Source organism: Ambystoma mexicanum, chromosome 2q (genome assembly GCF_040938575.1).
Source record: "Ambystoma mexicanum isolate Mex_15411 chromosome 2q, UKY_AmexF1_1, whole genome shotgun sequence".
NCBI classification, from domain to species: Eukaryota; Metazoa; Chordata; class Amphibia; order Caudata; family Ambystomatidae; genus Ambystoma; species Ambystoma mexicanum.
The window spans coordinates 1,131,539,779-1,131,561,012 of record NC_090924.1 but is presented as its reverse complement, the minus strand read 5'-3'; positions in this window follow the sequence as shown (position 1 = coordinate 1,131,561,012).

Genomic DNA, 21,234 nt, shown 5'->3' with positions numbered 1-21,234 from the left:
GTCAGTTCATCACTGTGATACAAATAGCTGTGATAGATCAGGCACTATGGGGAGTTGCAAACCTCGGCTCTAGCAGTGCCCTGGGACTCTGCTTACTCTAGGTTGAGAGGAGTTCCGGCATGACCCTAACCCTGTCACACCCCTTTATCAAAGTGTGCACATAAAGAGGTTCTACCCTGTATTGCGATCTATGGAGGCGAGGAATGGAAGGGATGCACTGGATTTGTGCTGATAGTTGGGTATTCATGGTTGTCAGATACCTAAAAAAGAACTTTATTGGTGATAACCAGATTTTACCTAAAGGATTAGGACCACGTATTCTAAATTCAAAATCATGCGTTCTCTTTTTTAATATACCCAGCTGACATGCAAATGAAGCATGGCAGATCTTTTGTTTCAGCTTTGTTTGTCTTGTAGATTGTTTTGAATGCTATTGATATTGATTGCTATTGGAAGTGATGTAAGGGTCCTTTGGTTGTTGATAGCATGGTGGAGCATGTAGAGGGATTAGAATTGGTTGCGTTTGGTGATTGTACTGTCACTAGATGGTGCAGGGATGATTTGGGCCATTCTCTGAAAGCACATGCATAGGCTGGCTGTGGTGTTTGCTGCCTGCAGTATTTGAATGACGAGAGATGGAAGGATAAGGTGGGATATGTTGTATGGAAGGCACTTTATTGAAAAACATCAGGTAAGAAAAGACTCTTGAGTAACTGAGGACGAAAAGTAAAGGCATATCATTCACAAATTGCTCAGTTTTGACTTTGCAGCGGTCAACAGAAGCATGAATGATGTGGTGCAGCTCCAAGACTCTTCTATAAATGACATGACTTTAGTGAAAAATATTTATTTATTTGGATTCCTAAAGAACATCAACGAGGTGCTGCACAAAGTGGAACAAAATATCATGAAATGCTTAAAAGGAAAAAGAAAAAAAAATACAAGAGACAAGAAAAAGAAGAGGAGGGAGGGAGCAATGTTAAAGCCAGACACGAAAAGAAAACTGTTTATAATGGAGAAACAACTCAGCTGAACAAAGTCAGTACTCTTTAGAAATGTGGCATTACAGAAGAAAGCAGTCCACATCTTTCCATAAGGAAATGAACAGGGGAGACATAGAAACCAAGTCAGCATAAGGAAGAGCCGCAACATAGTGGAACTCATCAACCACAGAGAGGCAGAAGCATAGCCAGGATTGTCTAAAAGGTGGGGCCTGGAGCTGATGTAGTTGGGCCCACCGCAGTGGCATTAACATCTGTAACTGCCCACACAGTGCTGTAGAGTGGGCATTTGCAGATTTTGGGTGGGCGTTGCCCGCTCAGGCCCTGAGACAAACACCAAGCACCTGAGAGGAGGATGCTGAGCAACGTTCTACAGGCGCTACATGGATGTTAATTGTGAATGGTCAATGTACTGGCCATGTTATCCCCACATGTAACTGAATGCATCTTTACAGCGTACCATATACGTGTAAAATGTCCATATGTATCCAGCTTTTATGAGTGCACGGCAGGGTCGAACTGGGGCATACAATTGTCTCAGGCACCAATGAAAAAGTGTGTCACAATTGAAAATGGGAATTCATTCCTTTTGTGATGCTGTTTGAATAGTACCCAAGGGGGAGGTTTTTGATCAAATGTGAGGCAAATGGTACATTTTAAAGAATATTTATTCAGCAATACTGGTCAGAACTATAAGCTGCATAGTGAAGTAACTCATCAAACTGGCCCACATTGGCCAAAACAGTGGCCCACTTGATCCCAAAAAACTATTCCACACAAGCATTTTGTGTGTTTGGTTTGGCCTGGGCCTATTGCCCTCTAGGCCAGTCGGAGCCTGGTGCATGGCCTCGATATTTGCTCTGGTTTTCCAGCGACGTCCTTCTCTTGCCTTTTGTTTTGAGTGTACGGTACTGCTGTTCAAGTCCTTTATTTAGGAGAATTCATCACGGAAGGTGTCATAAACACGGGTAATGAGAGGCAGCGCCGCGTGAGCCGCCATGTCAGAAAGGGGCATGCTTATCCTTGGCATTGATTTTCAGGATAAGACCAATCATCCGCCCTGTCATAATGTAGGTCTTCCTGCAACCTGCCGGTGGTGACTCGTTATTGGCAGCGAAGGTGACACGAGTCATTATTCTAGCCATGGGAGGCCACTGTGAGGCACATCATTATGCAAAGACAACAGCTGACGGCAAACGCACACAGGCACTTTGAAGAAGAGCACATTCTTTGTCTGCGGCCCTTGATGGCCAGAAGCCAGCGTTTAGACAACAATCTACCAGTACCAGGACATGCCATGAAGGGACCGTTTTACACCGAGTGCTGCTGTTCGGTCTGAAAGCTCTGACACACTTAAGGCCTTTGCTTTAACCTCCTCTTCACACCATGACAAAAGCCATTGTATATACAGCAAGCGTAACATGCTCTTTTTACTGTCATCAGTACTTTATTTTACATTGAGAATTACTCCTAATATGTTAAGGGGCCCGGTGGTGCCGGGCGCTGGTGGTGGAGTGTAATGATGGGCAGGCCCACTGCCTACTGCTCAGCACCCGCACCACGCCAAAGAATGGTCAGGAGGCAGGAGTCATGGTGGCCTGCGACTGCCGAGCGGGAAACCGCTCGGCCCTTTATTGACGGACTGACACGTTTCCCACGTGTCACATTACACGTGACTTCTGCACGAGCCCAGGAGGGGCTTAAGTGAAAACACCACATGCCAGAGTTAAAAGGTAAAACAACGACACCTAAATGACAACACAACAAAATGACGACCATAACGTAACACTCTGGCCATTAAACTCACTGACCATATACATTTTCTTTTTGACATAGATGATCACAGCTTCGCACACCAACTGCGAGAGACTGAGGGCACACACATCCGAACGTAATCCATAGCTGGGAGCATACTTTATTAGTTCATTGTCATTGGGGGCTGTCAGGAAAAGCCACACACCTTACACCGGGGGCCACATGTGCTTTGGTGAGTGTTGGTCCAGGCAAGGGTGGTCAGCTGTGCAGCTGTGCCATGCAGCCCTTTATTTATCTTGTCAACGCGCCGTCTCTGTGGCTGCTACGGAGGCCACCCTGCTAATTGTCAATACTTGCTCGGCTGCACAAGCACCCTCTGGGGCCGCAGAAAGAGCAACCTTGCTGGCAGTGTGGCCGAAAAGCCATTTGCTGGATGCCATTGACAGCGGAGGCTGCACGCTCTCTTGCCACAGGCAGGAGCAATTCAAACTACTGAGGCAGGAGTCTCCTTCTTTTGTCACTGCCGCTGTGGATGCCACATCTTCTCCCCCCCCCCTTGGAATGAACACAAAGAGGCAGGCTATACTTACCTTGCGTGGCGGCCCAACGCCCTCCTTGGTGCAGGGTTAAATGTGCTGCACTGTAGTCCACCTCTTCTCTTCCGTGATGGATGCAATTGCCTGTTGCGACTGTGGCTATTTGCATTCACTCACCAATGCGGCGGAAGCCGTACCTCTTTCTTTCGCTTACTTCAAATGGCATCCAAGAGCTGGGGAACTTTTTTGTGGAGTTCATCTATGCCGGGGCTGTCCTCTGGCAGTGGGCTGATGGCAGAGGAGTGGACAGTGTTTTGGGTCCTCTTCAGGAACGCCATCTGTTAGGGAGCAGAGTAACAAGGGTTGGGCCCGGGCACAATTGCATTGTATAACCCTACTTGTGGGAAAGTGCCACTGAAGCTTTCACGTGGATCCTGCTCTCACCGACTGCCACTGGCCTCATCCCCTCAGTACCTTTCAACGGTGGCAATGAGGCCTTAGGTAACATGTAGGAGGAAGATGCAAGTGCATCACGTTGGTGATCACACTGCCATAAAACAGACCACATTTCTGCCACGAACCAGCCTGCCAATGCACAGCCATTACCAGTTCTTGGAAGCAAGAACAGAGCTCTGCTGTCTCGCAAGCCCAGTTTGCAGGTAGTAGCTACGGCAAGGACCCTGTATCTACAGGCAAGATAGACAGACAGCCAGAGGCGGGGGAGTAGCCCTCATAGTCAAAGACTGCCTAGCTGTCAGACAAACCTCTTCCAAACTCGAGGAGAACATTGCTTCCCTTGCAGTTAAGATCTCTATCTCCTCCAACACCACCCTCACCATCCACCTAGCCTACCTCTCTCCAGGTCCAATAGCGGACTTTCATGATAACCTCACTTATCTACTAGGCGAAAACCTTAAAACGTCCACTAAAATAGTCCTCCCAAGCGACTTCAATCTAAGACTCAATGGTTTGAATGATAAACCATCCAAATCCCTGGCACAAGCGTTACAGGAGCTCGGTTTCCAACAAAAATTCCTCACCCCCACCCTATTGCAAAGGGCGCATCCTTGACAGGGTGGCAGACCAAAACTGTGATATAGATATCAGCTCCAACGCCCCCACCTATTGGTCTGACCATCATCTTATGCAGTTCTTCATTCCAACCAGCGTCAACTCACCCAAAGATTTCAACACTCTCCCACCTGCGTTAGCTAGAAGCGCTTGGAACCTCACCAAAGAAAGGATACTCCCCCATATAGACTCCCTAAGGCTCAACCTTGAAACCTCCGTAGACCCTACGGCACTGGGGGACATCTATAACACCACGATGAAAACAGCTATCGACACCATAGCTCGACTACAAAATAAAAAAAGCAAAACAAATAAAACATGCTAATACCTGGTTCTCCGCAGAACTAAATGAACTATGTACCGAAACACGCAAATCCCTGAATAAATAGCTTGGATCCCCACTGGAGTCCACGTTACTCACATACAAGACTCTGGCCACTCAATACAAAAAAGCGATAATGACAGCCAAATCCTCTTCCTATAACAACAGAATCACCAATGCCACATCTGAGTCTAAAGAACAAACTCTTCCCCATCTTTAAAGAACTATCCACCCAGAGACCAAATCACAAGAGATCATCAAAGACAAGCTTTGTGTACCAGCGTGCAACCAGCATTGCTAAATAAAATTGAGCTCCTTCAAAATAAAATCCACGATCATTACAAAAACCTCTCTAATCACATCACTGCAGCATCCCTCCCTGAAAACAAAGTCACCACCAATAAAATAAAACCCTTCTCTTTAAGGGAAGTCACTGAGTTTACAGTTATAGATATCATTAACAAAATCAAGCCCTCAAACTGCAAAGGATTTGCCTGCCCAGCCAAACTAATCAAAGATTACGCAGAAACCTTGGCCCCTTTTCTAAAAACTTTCATCAATGCCTCCTTCAAAGCCAATAACGTCACTAGACCTAGAAATAGCAAACAACTACAGGCCCATCACCACCGTCCCGTTTTTGCTCAACATCCTGGATAAAGTGGCATACACTCAAATTCTGCAATTCCTAGAAGAAAACAAGATCTTAGGCAAAAGGCAATCTGGATTCCACCCAGGCCCCTGGACGGAATCTGCCCTACTTGATCTCAAGATCCAACTAGGCGACATCATGGACTAAGGCAAACCGGCACTTCTCCTTTTATTCGTTCTGTCAGCTGCCTTTGACCTCGTCAACCATAATATTCTCAGCAAGCAACTAATAAACAACGCCCATTTCTCACCACAAGCCTCAGCATGGATTGCGTCCTTCCTCAAAGGACGACTCATGAGAGTCTTCTCCCACTCTGCGTGTGCTTCACCCACCACTATACACTGTGAAGGATTTGCCTGCCCAGCCAAACTAATCAAAGATTACGCAGAAACCTTGGCCCCTTTTCTAAAAACTTTCATCAATGCCTCCTTCAAAGCCAATAACGTCACTAGACCTAGAAATAGCAAACAACTACAGGCCCATCACCACCGTCCCGTTTTTGCTCAACATCCTGGATAAAGTGGCATACACTCAAATTCTGCAATTCCTAGAAGAAAACAAGATCTTAGGCAAAAGGCAATCTGGATTCCACCCAGGCCCCTGGACGGAATCTGCCCTACTTGATCTCAAGATCCAACTAGGCGACATCATGGACTAAGGCAAACCGGCACTTCTCCTTTTATTCGTTCTGTCAGCTGCCTTTGACCTCGTCAACCATAATATTCTCAGCAAGCAACTAATAAACAACGCCCATTTCTCACCACAAGCCTCAGCATGGATTGCGTCCTTCCTCAAAGGACGACTCATGAGAGTCTTCTCCCACTCTGCGTGTGCTTCACCCACCACTATACACTGTGAAGGATTTGCCTGCCCAGCCAAACTAATCAAAGATTACGCAGAAACCTTGGCCCCTTTTCTAAAAACTTTCATCAATGCCTCCTTCAAAGCCAATAACGTCACTAGACCTAGAAATAGCAAACAACTACAGGCCCATCACCACCGTCCCGTTTTTGCTCAACATCCTGGATAAAGTGGCATACACTCAAATTCTGCAATTCCTAGAAGAAAACAAGATTTTAGGCAAAAGGCAATCTGGATTCCACCCAGGCCCCGGGACGGAATCTGCCCTACTTGATCTCAAGATCCAACTAGGCGACATCATGGACAAAGGCAAACCGGCACTTCTCCTTTTATTCGTTCTGTCAGCTGCCTTTGACCTCGTCAACCATAATATTCTCAGCAAGCAACTAATAAACAACGCCCATTTCTCACCACAAGCCTCAGCATGGATTGCGTCCTTCCTCAAAGGACGACTCATGAGAGTCTTCTCCCACTCTGCGTGTGCTTCACCCACCACTATACACTGTGAAGTCCCACAAGGTTCATGCACTGCACCTACCTTATATAACATCTCCACCCCCCTCTCTTCAATGACTTGGATCGGCGTGACATAGCTTACACTAACTCTGCTAAGGACACACAAGTCTTACTCCTCCTAACTGGCATCTATGAACAAGATTCTGCGGCCTTAATCAATATCTACACATCCATCCAAACATGGATGGCAGCCAATGGCATTTGTCTCAATGGAGATAAAACAGAGATCCTCGTGGTAGGCACCAAAGAAACACTCAACAAACTCTCCCCCCAATATAGCACAATCAACATTGATAATACCACTATCACTGCCTCATCAGCAGTAAAAACCGTGGGAGTGTACCTTGACTCCTCCCTCTCGATGACACACCAGGGCAATGCCATAGCCTCCTCCGCTGCCCTTATCACCAACATTATCAATGCTGTCAAGCCATTCCTGACCAGCAAAAACTGCCTATCAATTGCCAGAGCCACAGTCGACACCAAGCTTGACTACTGTAATGCACTCTTCTTAGGCACCTCTGCCAAAAACCTCAACAAGCTCCAAGTCACACAAAATAATGCCCTCAGAGCAACACTAGGTGTTCCCAAAAGGGAACACATCTCCCAGGCCAGGAAACATGCACACTGGCCACCGGTCAAAGAGCGCATTCGTTTTAAAACCATGGCCATTACCCGCAAATGCCTGTCACTGAACGCCCCTCCATACCTATCAGAGAGGATTACCCTTAACCCCACATCCAGACCCACTAGAGCGCATCTATCTAACCAGATCTATGTCCCCTCCTTCAAACGGACTAAAGCCACAGGATCCAACTTTCAACACCCAGCTCCCAGAAACTGGAATGCACTCCCCACTGCACTAAGGAATGAGAAATCCTACACTATAATAATTTTATTCCGTAAAATGCTGAAAACCAAATTGTTTAACTAATCATGTAATGTCACTGCAATTGGAACACTCACTCAAGCTGATATTCTGTTCCCTGCAACCAACGAACACGCATCTCCTCCACATATTGTTGATTATGTCTGCCTTGTTGTTTCTGCCTTTGTAAACATGTACTACGCAAGCATTCTGTAACAGAGCCATGATGCCCCAAAGCCGATGTGCGCTATACAAATTCCAATAAATAAGGGCTCACTGTCTTAATCGAAACCTAACACTTGAAGAAGGAAGGGCTCCTTCACAAAAGAACCCATCGCCAGCAGCACGGTAATCTGTTTAACATACTAGATGAAGTGCAGTGATCTACCCATTCTAACGACCTGCAATTACTTGATCATTGCGTACTATGATTTGATTATTGGGGCATGCAGCATGGCCGAACCCTAGGTTTGAATGGGAACAAATATTTTGCTTGCGACTACAGCCTAAAGTGCTATACTGAAAGACAACAAAACTGCATGAGGAGCATCAGCAAGGACCTGAAAGTATGGTTTTGCAAATCAGTTTTGTGTTTTATTTTTCCAAAGTGTCCAAATGTAAGCACAAAAAATTGTAAAATAAGTTAGGTGCATGGTCAATGGGCCTGGCCCTCGGCAAGGACGAATACCTAATCTGAGTCACTTATTTGGGCATGCTGCATGGCTGAAGCTCTAGGTTGAAAGTGGATAAAAGAATCTGCTTGCGGCTGCAGTCCAGAGTGCTGGACGTGATTGCAGCAAACTTGTGTGAAGAGCCTCACCAAGGACCTGAAAGGATGCTTTTGCAAATCTGTCCTGTGTTTTATTTTTTTGAAAGTGCGGAAACGCAAGTACACAAAATAGTGATATACCTTTTCTTCCGTGGGCAGTGGAACAAAAAATAGAGATATAAGTTTGGTGCATGGACAATGGGCCTGGCTCTCGACTATGAAAAATGCCTATTTTCTTTTACTTATTGGGGCATGCAGCATTGCCGAAGCTGTAGGTTTAAATGGGAAAGAATAATCATCTTGCAACTGCAGCCCGGAGTGCTGGACGGGATTGCAGCAAAGTTGCAGACATGCATCATGGCCGAAGCTGTAGGGTTAAATGGGGGAAAAAAATCTGCTTCCGGCTGCAGCCCAGAGTGCTGAACGGGATTGCAGAAAAGTTGTGCGAGGAGCATTAGCAACGACCTGAAAGGATGCTTTCTGTCCTGTGTTTTACTTTGTTAAAATTGTCGAAACGCAAGTACAAGAAATAGTGATATAATTTTTCTGTCATGGGCAGAGGACTTGGGCTTTTGTCAAGGACAAATGTCTACTCTGATTTGCCTATTGGGGAATGCGCTGCTGATAACGATTCACATAAGTATGCGTTGCAAAAAATATGTTTGTTAAAGGAGGCTTATAGTTATTTCATATATGTTAAAAGAGGAATTATTATCAACTTATATACCGCTAAGTAACATTATGAAACATTTTCACTTTTATGAAAACGTATTCAATTGACAGAAAAAAACTTGTTAAAGAGATGTTACGGTTAAGATGTACCCCACCCTTGGGACACCTCTACCTCAGCAGTTAGCTAGTCACCTCCCACATTGGGATCCTTTGGCACTTCCCCCCTGGGCTCCCATAAGGACTTGTCCATCCGTACTGCCCCTTTTATTTATGCACTTCTATCACTGTACAATGCTTATGTGCATTTATAGGAGAACTATTTACAATTTATTGGTATATGGATGGGAAATATAGATGTAAAAGATGTATAAAACATTAAGTGTGAGTTGGTGGGTGGAAGTTTAATATGTTGATAGGCTACAAATAGATTTTTTGAGTGATTGGTGGATATATGTGTGAAAGGTTTAACTCAGGCAATGAGGAAGTGTTACAAACATAACAGTAACAAGAGTAGAAGGATTGTTTTGTGTGATGGCGTGCATGTGCAATTCGGGTTTTCTAATAAGGCATGGGCTAGACAGGGGAATGCTGAGACTGCGGGTAGTTATAAATGGCAATGGATTATGGTGTTTATTGTATACTAGAGAGAAGAATTTTGGACAGAAATGTGTTTATGTGCTTTTTTATTTTTTTCTAGTATACAATTGTCCATTATTTCCCTTAGCATTGTAAAACAATGCTAATAGGAATGTTGGAGAATCTTATTGAATCTAACTACTTTACTGAAACATTTTAAGTAGATGGAATCTATAAGCTTATTTCTTTAGTTCTGTTCTTTAACTTGTCTTTCAAAAGCCTTTATTCAACATAGAGTCATCAGGATTAGATAAATTACACAGTAGATAAAATACAAAGACATTTACAGGGTAATTCATAGAAATTCGCACAAAAGTGGCGCACGTGGCTGGCGCACAGGGTGCCCGTGCGAATGTCTGTGCCAGCCGCGTGCGCGAAAATCGATTTCCGCGCACAGCGTATTCATGGATTTTCGCATCCAAAACCAGCCGTGGCGCAGTGTGGCGCAGCGACCCTGCAGCAGCGCCAGTTACGCCCCCAAGAACGCCCTCGCGCAAGGAAAAGCCTTCAAAATACCCAAATAATCGCAAAGGGCTGCGCTAACCCTGGACCAGTTCACAGGGCTGGCAAACAGCAAACGCCAAGCGGGGAACGTGTATTTCAGTGGTTCTCGGGAAGTTCCACACGCGATTGGCCTGTGTACGTGTGCATCAGGGTTGCGTGGGAAGTAACACATGCAAAAGCAGCAGGGTTCGTGCATTTCAGGGGTGCGCGGGAAGTATCACATGCAAAAGCAGCAGGGTACGTGTATTTCAGGGGTGCGCGGGAAGTATCACATGCAAAAGCAGCAGGGTACGTGTATCTCAGGGGTGCGCGGGAAGTATCACACGCGATTCCATCAGGGTACGTGTATTCCAGGGGTGCGCGGGAAGTATCACATGCAAAAACAGCAGGGTACGTGTATTTCAGGGGTGCGCGGGAAGTATCACACGCAAAAGCAGCAGGGTACGTGTATTTCAGGGGTGCGCGGGAAGTATCACACGCAAAGCAGCAGGGTACGTGTATTTCAGGGGTGCGCGGGAAGTATCACACGCAAAAGCAGCAGGGTACGTGTATTTCAGGGGTGCGCGGGAAGTATCACACGCAAAGCAGCAGGGTACGTGTATCTCAGGGGTGCGTGGGAAGTATCACACGCGATTCCATCAGGGTACGTGTATTCCAGGGGTGCGTGGGACGTATCACACGCAAAAACAGCATGGTACGTGTATTTCAGGGGTGCGTGGGAAGTATCACATGCAAAAGCAGCAGGGTACGTGTATCTCAGGGGTGCGCGGGAAGTATCACACGCGATTCCATCAGGGGACGTGTATTCCAGGGGTGCGCGGGAAGTATCACACGCAAAAACAGCAGGGTACGTGTATTTCAGGGGTGCGCGGGAAGTATCGCACACAAAAGCAGCAGGGTACGTGTATTTCAGGGGTGCGCGGGAAGTATCACACGCAAAAGCAGCAGGGTACGTGTATTCCAGGGGTGCGCGGGAAGTATCACACGCAAAAACAGCAGGGTACGTGTATTCCAGGGGTGCAGGGGAAGTATCACACGCAAAAGCAGCCGGGCATGTGTATTTCAGGGGTGCGCGGGAAGTATCACACGCAAAAGCAGCAGGGTACGTGTATCTCAGGGGTGCGCGGGAAGTATCACACGCGATTCCATCAGGGTACGTGTATTCCAGGGGTGCGCGGGAAGTATCGCACGCAAAAACAGCAGGGTACGTGTATTCCAGGGGTGCACGGGAAGTATCACACGCAAAAGCAGCATGGTACGTGTATTTCAGGGGTGCGCGGGAAGTATCACACGCAAAATCAGCAGGGTATGTGTATTTCAGGGGTGCGCGGGAAGTATCACACGCAATTTCATCAGGGTACATGTATTACAGGGGTGCCCGGGGAGCACCACACGTGAATTGCACGTGTGGGTCCTCCCAGGTGTTCCCTCTACACCCTCCACGGCCCCTGCAGGTGGCCCAGACCACAGGGGCCTACCCTGCACATGTCCTGCAGGCACCCCATCCACCATGGCCATGCCCCCCAGCCAACCCACATGTCACCTTGCACTACTGCCCACCAACGCATGTCCCCCTGCACCCCCAGCCACCAGGGGCAGCCTCCACCAGGCCCCCACCCATGTCCCCTATCACCCCCACACCCCGGCCACCAGGGGCAGCCTCCACCAGGCCCCCATTCATGTCCCCTATCACCCCCACCCCCCACCCACCAGGGGCAGCCTCCACCAGGCCCCCACTCATGTCCCCTATCACCCCCACCCCCCAGCAGTGCAGGGGCAGCCTCCACCAGGCCCCCACTCATGTCTCCCACCACCCCCACCCCCAGCAGTGCAGGGGCAGCCTCCACCAGGCCCCCACTCATGTCTCCCACCACCCCCACCCCCCAGCAGTGCCGGGGCAGCCTCCACCAGGCCCCCACTCATGTCTCCCTGCACCCCCAACCCCCCAGCCACCAGGGGCAGCCTACACCAGGCCCCCACCCATGTCTGCCACCACCCCCACCCCCCAGCAGTGCAGGGGCAGCCTCCACCAGGCCCCCGCTCATGTCTCCCCCCCCCCACCCCCCAGCCACCAGGGGCAGCCTCCACCAGGCCCCCACCCATGTCTACCACCACCCCACCCCCCAGCAGTGCAGGGGCAGCCTCCACCAGGCCCCCACTCATGTCTCCCACCACCCCCACCCCCCAGCAGTGCAGGGGCAGCCTTCACCAGGCCCCCACTCATGTCCCCTATCACCCCACCCCCCAGCAGTGCAGGGGCAGCCTCCACCAGGCCCCCACTCATGTCTCCCATCACCCTCACCCCCAGCCACCAGGGGCAGCCTCCACCAGGCCCCCACTCATGTCCCCTATCACCCCCACCCCCCAGCAGTGCAGGGGCAGCCTCCACCAGGCCCCACTCATGTCTCCCACCACCCCCACCCCCCAGCAGTGCAGGGGCAGCCTCCACCAGGCCCCCACTCATGTCTCCCTGCACCCCCACCCCACAGCCACCAGGGGCAGCCTCCACCAGGCCCCCACCCATGTCTACCACCACCCCCACCCCCCAGCAGTGCAGAGGCAGCCTCCACCAGGCCCCCACTCATGTCTCCCACCACCCCCACCCCCCAGCAGTGCAGGGGCAGCCTCCACCAGGCCCCCACTCATGTCTCCCTGCGCCCCCACCCCCCAGCCACCAGGGGCAGCCTCCACCAGGACCCCACTCATGTCTCCCACCACCCCCACCAGCCAGCAGTGCAGGGGCAGCCTCCACCAGGCCCCCACTCATGTCCCCTATCACCCCCACCCCCAGCAGTGCAGGGGCAGCCTCCACCAGGCCCCCACTCATGTCTCCCATCACCCCCACCCCCAGCCACCAGGGGTAGCCTCCTCCAGGCCCCCACTCATGTCTCCCACCACCCCCACCCCCCAGCAGTGCAGGGGCAGCCTCCACCAGGCCCCCACTCATGTCTCCCTGCACCCCCACCCCCCAGCAACCAGGGGCAGCCTCCACCAGGCCCCCACTCATGTCCCCTATCACCCCCACCCCCCAGCAGTGCAGGGGCAGCCTCCACCAGGCCCCACTCATGTCTCCCACCACCCCCACCCCCCAGCAGTGCAGGGGCAGCCTCCACCAGGCCCCCACTCATGTCTCCCTGCACCCCCACCCCACAGCCACCAGGGGCAGCCTCCACCAGGCCCCCAACCATGTCTACCACCACCCCCACCCCCCAGCAGTGCAGAGGCACCCTCCACCAGGCCCCCACTCATGTCTCCCACCACCCCCACCCCCCAGCAGTGCAGGGGCAGCCTCCACCAGGCCCCCACTCATGTCTCCCTGCACCCCCACCCCCCAGCCACCAGGGGCAGCCTCCACCAGGACCCCACTCATGTCTCCCACCACCCCCACCAGCCAGCAATGCAGGGGCAGCCTCCACCAGGCCCCCACTCATGTCCCCTATCACCCCCACCCCCCAGCAGTGCAGGGGCAGCCTCCACCAGGCCCCCACTCATGTCTCCCATCACCCCCACCCCCAGCCACCAGGGGTAGCCTCCACCAGGCCCCCACTCATGTCTAACACCACCCCCACCCCCCCAGCAGTGCAGGGGCAGCCTCCACCAGGCCCCCACTCATGTCTCCCTGCACCCCCACCCCCCAGCAACCAGGGGCAGCCTCCACCAGGCCCCCACTCATGTCTCCCTGCACCCCCACCCCCCAGCCACCAGGGGCAGCCTCCACCAGGCCCCCACCCATGTCTACCACCACCCCCACCCCCCAGCAGTGCAGGGGCAGCCTCCACCAGGCTACCACTCATGTCTCCCACCACCCCCACCCCCCAGCAGTGCAGGGGCAGCCTCCACCAGGCCCCCACTCATGTCTCCCTGCACCCCCACCCCCAGCCACCAGGGGCAGCCTCCACCAGGCCCCCACCCATGTCTACCACCACCCCCACCCCCCAGCAGTGCAGGGGCAGCCTCCACCAGGCCCCCACTCATGTCTCCCACCACCCCCACCCCCCAGCAGTGCAGGGGCAGCCTCCACCAGGCCCCCACTCATGTCTCCCACCACCCCCACCCCCCAGCAGTGCAGGGGCAGCCTCCACCAGGCCCCCACTCATGTCTCCCACCACCCCCACCCCCCAGCCACCAGGGGCAGCCTCCACCAGGCCCCCACCCATGTCTACCACCGCCCGCACCCCCCAGCAGTGCACGGGCAGCCTCCACCAGGCCCCCACTCATGTCTCCCACCACCCCCACCCCCCAGCCACTAAGGGCAGCCTCCACCAGGCCCCCACTCATGTCCCCTATCACCCCCACCCTCCAGCCACCAGGGGCAGCCTCCACCAGGCCCTCACTCATGTCCCCTATCACCCCCACCCCCCAGCAGTGCAGGGGCAGCCTCCACCAGGCCCCCACTCATGTCCCCTATCACCCCCACCCCCCAGCAGTGCAGGGCAGCCTCCACTCATGTCTCCCTGCACCCCCACCCCCCAGCCACCAGGGGCAGCCTCCACCAGGCCCCCACCCATGTCTACCAACACCCCCACCCCCCAGCAGTGCAGGGGCAGCCTCCACCAGGCCCCCACTCATGTCCCCTATCACCCCCACCCCCCAGCAGTGCAGGGGCAGCCTCCACCAGGCCCCCACTCATGTCCCCAGCCAACATGTCACCACAATGTAGATCCCTGGCCCCTATGGTCAGCCTCCAAATGCCAAACACCCACCCGAGTATTGCATCCACCCACTTAGAAATGCCAAAAACATGATAGAAGCCCAATTGCAAGTTTGGAAATGAACACATGTCCCTCACATACACCCAATGGGTGTCAGTGAATGTCAAAACTCATATCATGATATGCATGAAACCAATGAGATGATACTACACATTGAACTTTGAAAAAAAAATATGTATTAAAAGCAACATAAATTGAATCAAAAATAAACAAACAATAATAGAAATTTAAAAAAGAAAAACCAGCAGGTCCGTGAAATAATGCAAAACCACAAATCATAATGCAAAGGAAAGGTGTCCAAAGTCACAGTCCACAAAAGTAAATCCAATGGAAAATTAAAATCGAAAACCATTGCTGCATGGCGAAATCATAATAAAAATTGAAAATCCAAAAGTCAACTATGTACAGATAAACAATCCAGGGTCCATGATCCCAACCGAAGAAATGAAACCTATCTAATAACACTACCTAAAAAAAATAACTATATACAAAAATGTGGCCCATTGTCCAAAAGGTCCAAAAAAAATGCTAAAACAAAGGAAACCTAACACTAACTATAGAACTATTTACAAGGGCAGCGGGCTAGTCCGACGGCTCACTTCGGGATGTTCCGGGCCAGGGCATCATCAAACTCCTGCTCAATGTCCCGGAGACGCTCCTCCTCCATGGCCCCGAGGGTCCTCAGGGCCGTCCACATGTTCCCCCCAAACTCCCTGCGGATTGCCTCGAGGCACTCCGCATGGAGTTCTCTGCTCTGACCATCGTGAGCCGTGCCTCTTCTGCCCGCTTCCGCTCCGCATCTATGGCGTGGCCCAACCGCTGCCACACGGAAGACACTTCCCGTCCTGGGTCCTCCTACCCTCCGGCCGATGCCTGCCCCTCCGATGTGGAAGGCCCCGAGCCATCATGGCTCCCACCACGTTGCTGCTGCTTCGCCTCTGACCCATGCACTGGCTCCTGCTGCCTGCACATCCTCTGCTGGCTGGGGTGCAGTCGTTGATGTGGCCACCCCTGCTGGACGTCCGACTCCCGACTGTGGCAGGGATGCCTCCTCCATCAGCCTGGCCGCACCGTCAAAGGCAGCTCCACAGGGCACCCAGGTGACTGATGGGTGGGAAGATGGCACGGAGGACGACTGGCGCACAGGGGGTTCAGTTGAGGAGGGGGTCGTAGCAAGCCCCATCAAACGGAGGAATCCGGCCTGGGTGACCTGTCCCAGTAGGCCGACGCGGTCAACGAGCCATTCGAGATGACGTGCAGTCTCCTCATGAAAAAACTGCAGGTCACCTCGCATGGCCCGTTGACGCAACGCCACACCAGTCAGGACAGGCTCAACCCAGACCCGGATAGCCACGTCCGCAGGCAGAGGAAGGCCAGTTGTCGTGAGCTCATCCCCTGCCTGAAAACGGGTCTGGACGTAGGCATCCCTGCTGGTGCAAGATGATGCAGTGACAGGATCAGGGACAGGATTGCACACAGGCACCTCCGCGGCGACCTGTGCTGCCTCCTGTCCCTGGTCCTGCACTGCACCACTAGCACCAGTGGAATCTCCACCTCCAGACCGCGTCTCTGTTGCTTGCACGGCCTCCTCCTCCACCAAACCCCCCACCAACCTGGATGACTCCATGCCATCTTCCCCCGTTGGGCCCTGTGGGGTCCCAGCTGCCCCTTCTGCTGCCGAGGAGTCCAACTCCGACCTCCGCCTCTTGGACCTCCCCCCGGCAGCTGCGGCCTGGGACGCGGCACCAGACTCCTCACTCCCCGACGAGATCACAACCTGGGAGGGGAGCCGGGCCTTGCGTCTCCGGCTGGCGGTGCGATCCCCGCCGCTGTACTCCACAGCACCTTCTCCGCCCTCTTCATCAGTTGACGCTGCAGACCAGGAGAAATAAAACACAGGCATCAGGGCACTGTACAATGGACACATACACACATGACAGCTGCACATGAGTGGCATTGGCAAACCTCAGACATGGCATCACAATCTGCAACAGACATGTCATTTCAACTTGCACACATGAGCCATACCACAGCCACATTGCAACTGCCAGCACCATCCATACACATATAACAGCATGAGCAGGCAAAGGTGAGCCAGGCATCACATGCAACACAGGGAGTGCACTACACATGCATGCACACCACCACACTTGCATGCATGTGTACACCTCAGCCAACTGTTGCAGTATTCCGATGGACATCCATGTCACATCTGCCAATCAGGCTTCCACATCCCGCTGTCACATGCATCCATGTTGCATCACTGTTGCACCCTTGTCAAATACACACACATGCACATGAACACAGTGCTGATACATGCAGCTGAAACAACATACATGCATGACATCACGAACATGGCCACTTACATATACATTTGTCCAAACATGTGTGCCCACACATCTACATTTGGCATGCAAGCCTACACACACAAGCACCATCCATGTCTCACACATGACAGCCCTCGCATGTGTTAGCCTCACGGTCCTGTACACCCCCACCCATACTCGGCCCCATACAAACAGATGTGCAGCCGGCACACTACTGGCACATCACCACACGCACAGCTTACAATCATGATGCATGTACACTTACCGCTCGACTCCAGACGGGTCTGCCTCTCAAGGACCTCGACGTGGAGCGCTGGGGATATGCGTTCCAGGACCCTTATCTGATCTTCCGACAAGTGGCCCCGGCGCCCCTTAGCATCCGCTGCCTTGAAGAGGCGCCGGGCCTTGACCTGAAGTCCTCCCAGCACTTCTTGACATGTTGGAAGTCGCGGACTGCCACACCCTACGCGTTGATGGCAGTCACGATGTCCGTCCAGATCCGAGTCCGTCCTTCCTTGTCGGCGTGCACACTTCTGTAGAGGGCATCATACTACATCACTACATCGCCCCATCCAAGGGAAGAGGGCAGGAGCCCTTTCCCCATCGCTGCAACGCCATAACAGCTGGTAAGCTGCAACGAAGGCCTGCCTGGCCTTGTCCAACTTCCTGCCTGACCCCCGCATGCCGGGCGCATCGCGGCGCCACATCGAGGCTAAGCCTCGCTTATCCCGCCCATTACATCCGCCGGCAGGCGGATGCGCCGGCGGCCCTACGAAGGCCATACAAAGGCCTGTTGAGAGCCTGTTGGGCCTCACTACATCGCCCCATCCAAGGGAAGAGGGCAGGAGCCCTTTCCCCATCGCTGCAACGCCATAACAGCTGGTAAGCTGCAACGAAGGCCTGCCTGGCCTTGTCCAACTTCCTGCCTGACCCCCGCATGCCGGGCGCATCGCGGCGCCACATCGAGGCTAAGCCTCGCTTATCCCGCCCATTACATCCGCCGGCAGGCGGATGCGCCGGCGGCCCTACGAAGGCCATACAAAGGCCTGTTGAGAGCCTGTTGGGCCTCACTACATCGCCCCATCCAAGGGAAGAGGGCAGGAGCCCTTTCCCCATCGCTGCAACGCCATAACAGCTGGTAAGCTGCAACGAAGGCCTGCCTGGCCTTGTCCAACTTCCTGCCTGACCCCCGCATGCCGGGCGCATCGCGGCGCCACATCGAGGCTAAGCCTCGCTTATCCCGCCCATTACATCCGCCGGCAGGCGGATGCGCCGGCGGCCCTACGAAGGCCATACAAAGGCCTGTTGAGAGCCTGTTGGGCCTCACTACATCGCCCCATCCAAGGGAAGAGGGCAGGAGCCCTTTCCCCATCGCTGCAACGCCATAACAGCTGGTAAGCTGCAACGAAGGCCTGCCTGGCCTTGTCCAACTTCCTGCCTGACCCCCGCATGCCGGGCGCATCGCGGCGCCACATCGAGGCTAAGCCTCGCTTATCCCGCCCATTACATCCGCCGGCAGGCGGATGCGCCGGCGGCCCTACGAAGGCCATACAAAGGCCTGTTGAGAGCCTGTTTGGAGCATCAGGAGCCAGGGGCCACGGACCTTTAATCTTTTGTGAGTAGTGGGAATACCCTCAGTCTATACTATTGTGCTTTCTGGTATGCCCTCTGCTACTCCGCACCCATAAACATTTGAACTCGGTTTCTTTAACTGTTTGCTACATACGCTCATGCTTCCAACGCTGCCGCCTCTATGCATTACTGCTGCCACCTCTTTAATAGTACAGGCATCCTTAGCCCTTAGTGCTCCATGCCTCATGACTGCTATTGGCCGTGCCCTATGGTCGCTAACGTACCACTGCAACTGTGTTGTGCCCTATGGTCGCCCAGACCCCACTTGCATTGTGTTGTGCCCTATGGTCGCCCAGACCCCACTTGCATTGTGTTGTGCCCTATGGTCGCCCAGACCTCATTCGCATTGTGTTGTGCCCTATGGTCGCCCAGACCTCATTCGCATTGTGTTGTGCCCTATGGTCGCCTAGACCCCACTTGCATTGTGTTGTGCCCTATGGTCGCCTATACCCCACTTGCATTGTGTTGTGCCCTATGGTCGCCCAGACCCCACTTGCATTGTGTTGTGCCCTATGGTCGCTTAGACCTCATTCGCATTGTGTTGTGCCCTATGGTCGCCCAGACCCCACTTGCATTGTGTTGTGCCCTATGGTCGCCTAGACCCCACTTGCATTGTGTTGTGCCCTACCTATAACGCCTATGCCCCCTTCACGCCACTCCCCTGTACATTACCTTAGCCCCAGCATGCTACTCTGCCTGACTGCGATCATGTTCCCTTTCTGTGTCATGCAAAGTAACATACCCTGCACTGGCAACAGTTACCTAGCCTATAATAATGGTTTAGTCAGACCCGCCTGCCCAAGACACCACCCGATCACCTGCCCTACACCATTCCTGCCCACCACACCAGCCTTCCCCCCGGATACCAAGTCCGCCCTTCCCACCCATAGACATGCACACGTTCCGCATGTCGCAGCTAACACACACCTAGCTGTCTATAAGCAGAACCCCATCAACACGAGAGCATCTTGCCCTACCATTGACTACAACACCTCTACATTAGCTAACCCTACCAACTCCCGTAACACTACCCTCATCCCCTCCGATCGGAATTCTAGACTTGGCGCCAGAACCCACCACAGACCTAGCAAAGGCCCTACCAAATCACTCAATAAGATCAACCCTCACACTGTAACACCCATCAACACTATCCATCCCAGTCTTAAAGGAGCTCTCCTAAATGTCAGATCATTAGTCGCCCATGCCACAGAAGTCGCTGACATTATTCTAACAAACAACCTGGACTTCCTTGCGGTAACCGAAACATGGCTGCACGATGCTGCAGGTCCATCTCTTACCCTAGCCATACCTGATAACTACACCATCCTTAGAGCAGATAGACCGAACGCTCGAGGTGGCGGTGTAGCTATCATCTTTAAGTCCACGCTTGACATCAGACTATCCTCTGCTCCCCCACTCAAATCCTGTGAACACATTACAGTCAAATTTCAAACCTCCCCTAAAAGTACTATTACGCTGCACTTAATTTACCGACCCCCGGGCCCTCCTGGCTCATTTGAGGAAGACATCACTTCACTAGTTGCTGAAAGCTCCAAACCATCAGCACAATTGATTATACTCGGAGACTTTAACCTTGGGTTTAACGACCCCCTAGACACCCCAGCCACTGCCCTGGCCATGGCATTAGAGGAGCATGGCCTCCAACAACTTTGCTCCAAACCCACCCACTCGAAAGGCAGAATCCTTGACTGGATAACTACCCTTAACTGCAACATTACTACGAAAGATCCCACACAATTTATCTGGACTGACCACCACCTCCTCCCGTTTGACATTCTTACCAGCAACTCAGCACATAAAAGGCCTATCATGGCACCTGCCTGCCCTACTAGGAAAAAGAGCAATATCACAGCGGAAGCCCTAATACCTCTGGTGATCCCTACTTTAAACGCACTACCCGCCACAACGGACTTGAACCAACTGGTCAACGCCTACAATGAGTCCATGGCCAAAGCCATTGACATCATTGCCCCACTGAAACTGCGCAAAGGAATACCCAAAGCGCACCTGAACACATGGTTCACCCCGGAGCTCAAAACCCTGCGTCAACAAAAAAACAAACTTGAAGCACTCTGGAAATCAGTGCCTTCTATAAATAACAGAACCAATCTCACCAACATCTCCACCCTCTACAAAAATGAGATTATACGGGCCAAGAAAGAATCTCTCAATACTAGGATATCCCAGGCAAGCTCCAGTACTAAGGAGCTCTTTAACATACTAAAGGAATTAGAAAACCCCATTACCCCCACTGACTCTTGCACTAAGGATAAACCCTGGTGCACAGGGATCCAGAATGCCCTAGCTAACAAAATCTCAGGGCTCCAAACTAAAATCAACAACAAACGACAACAACTCACTCTCGATCCCACCTCCTTCCCC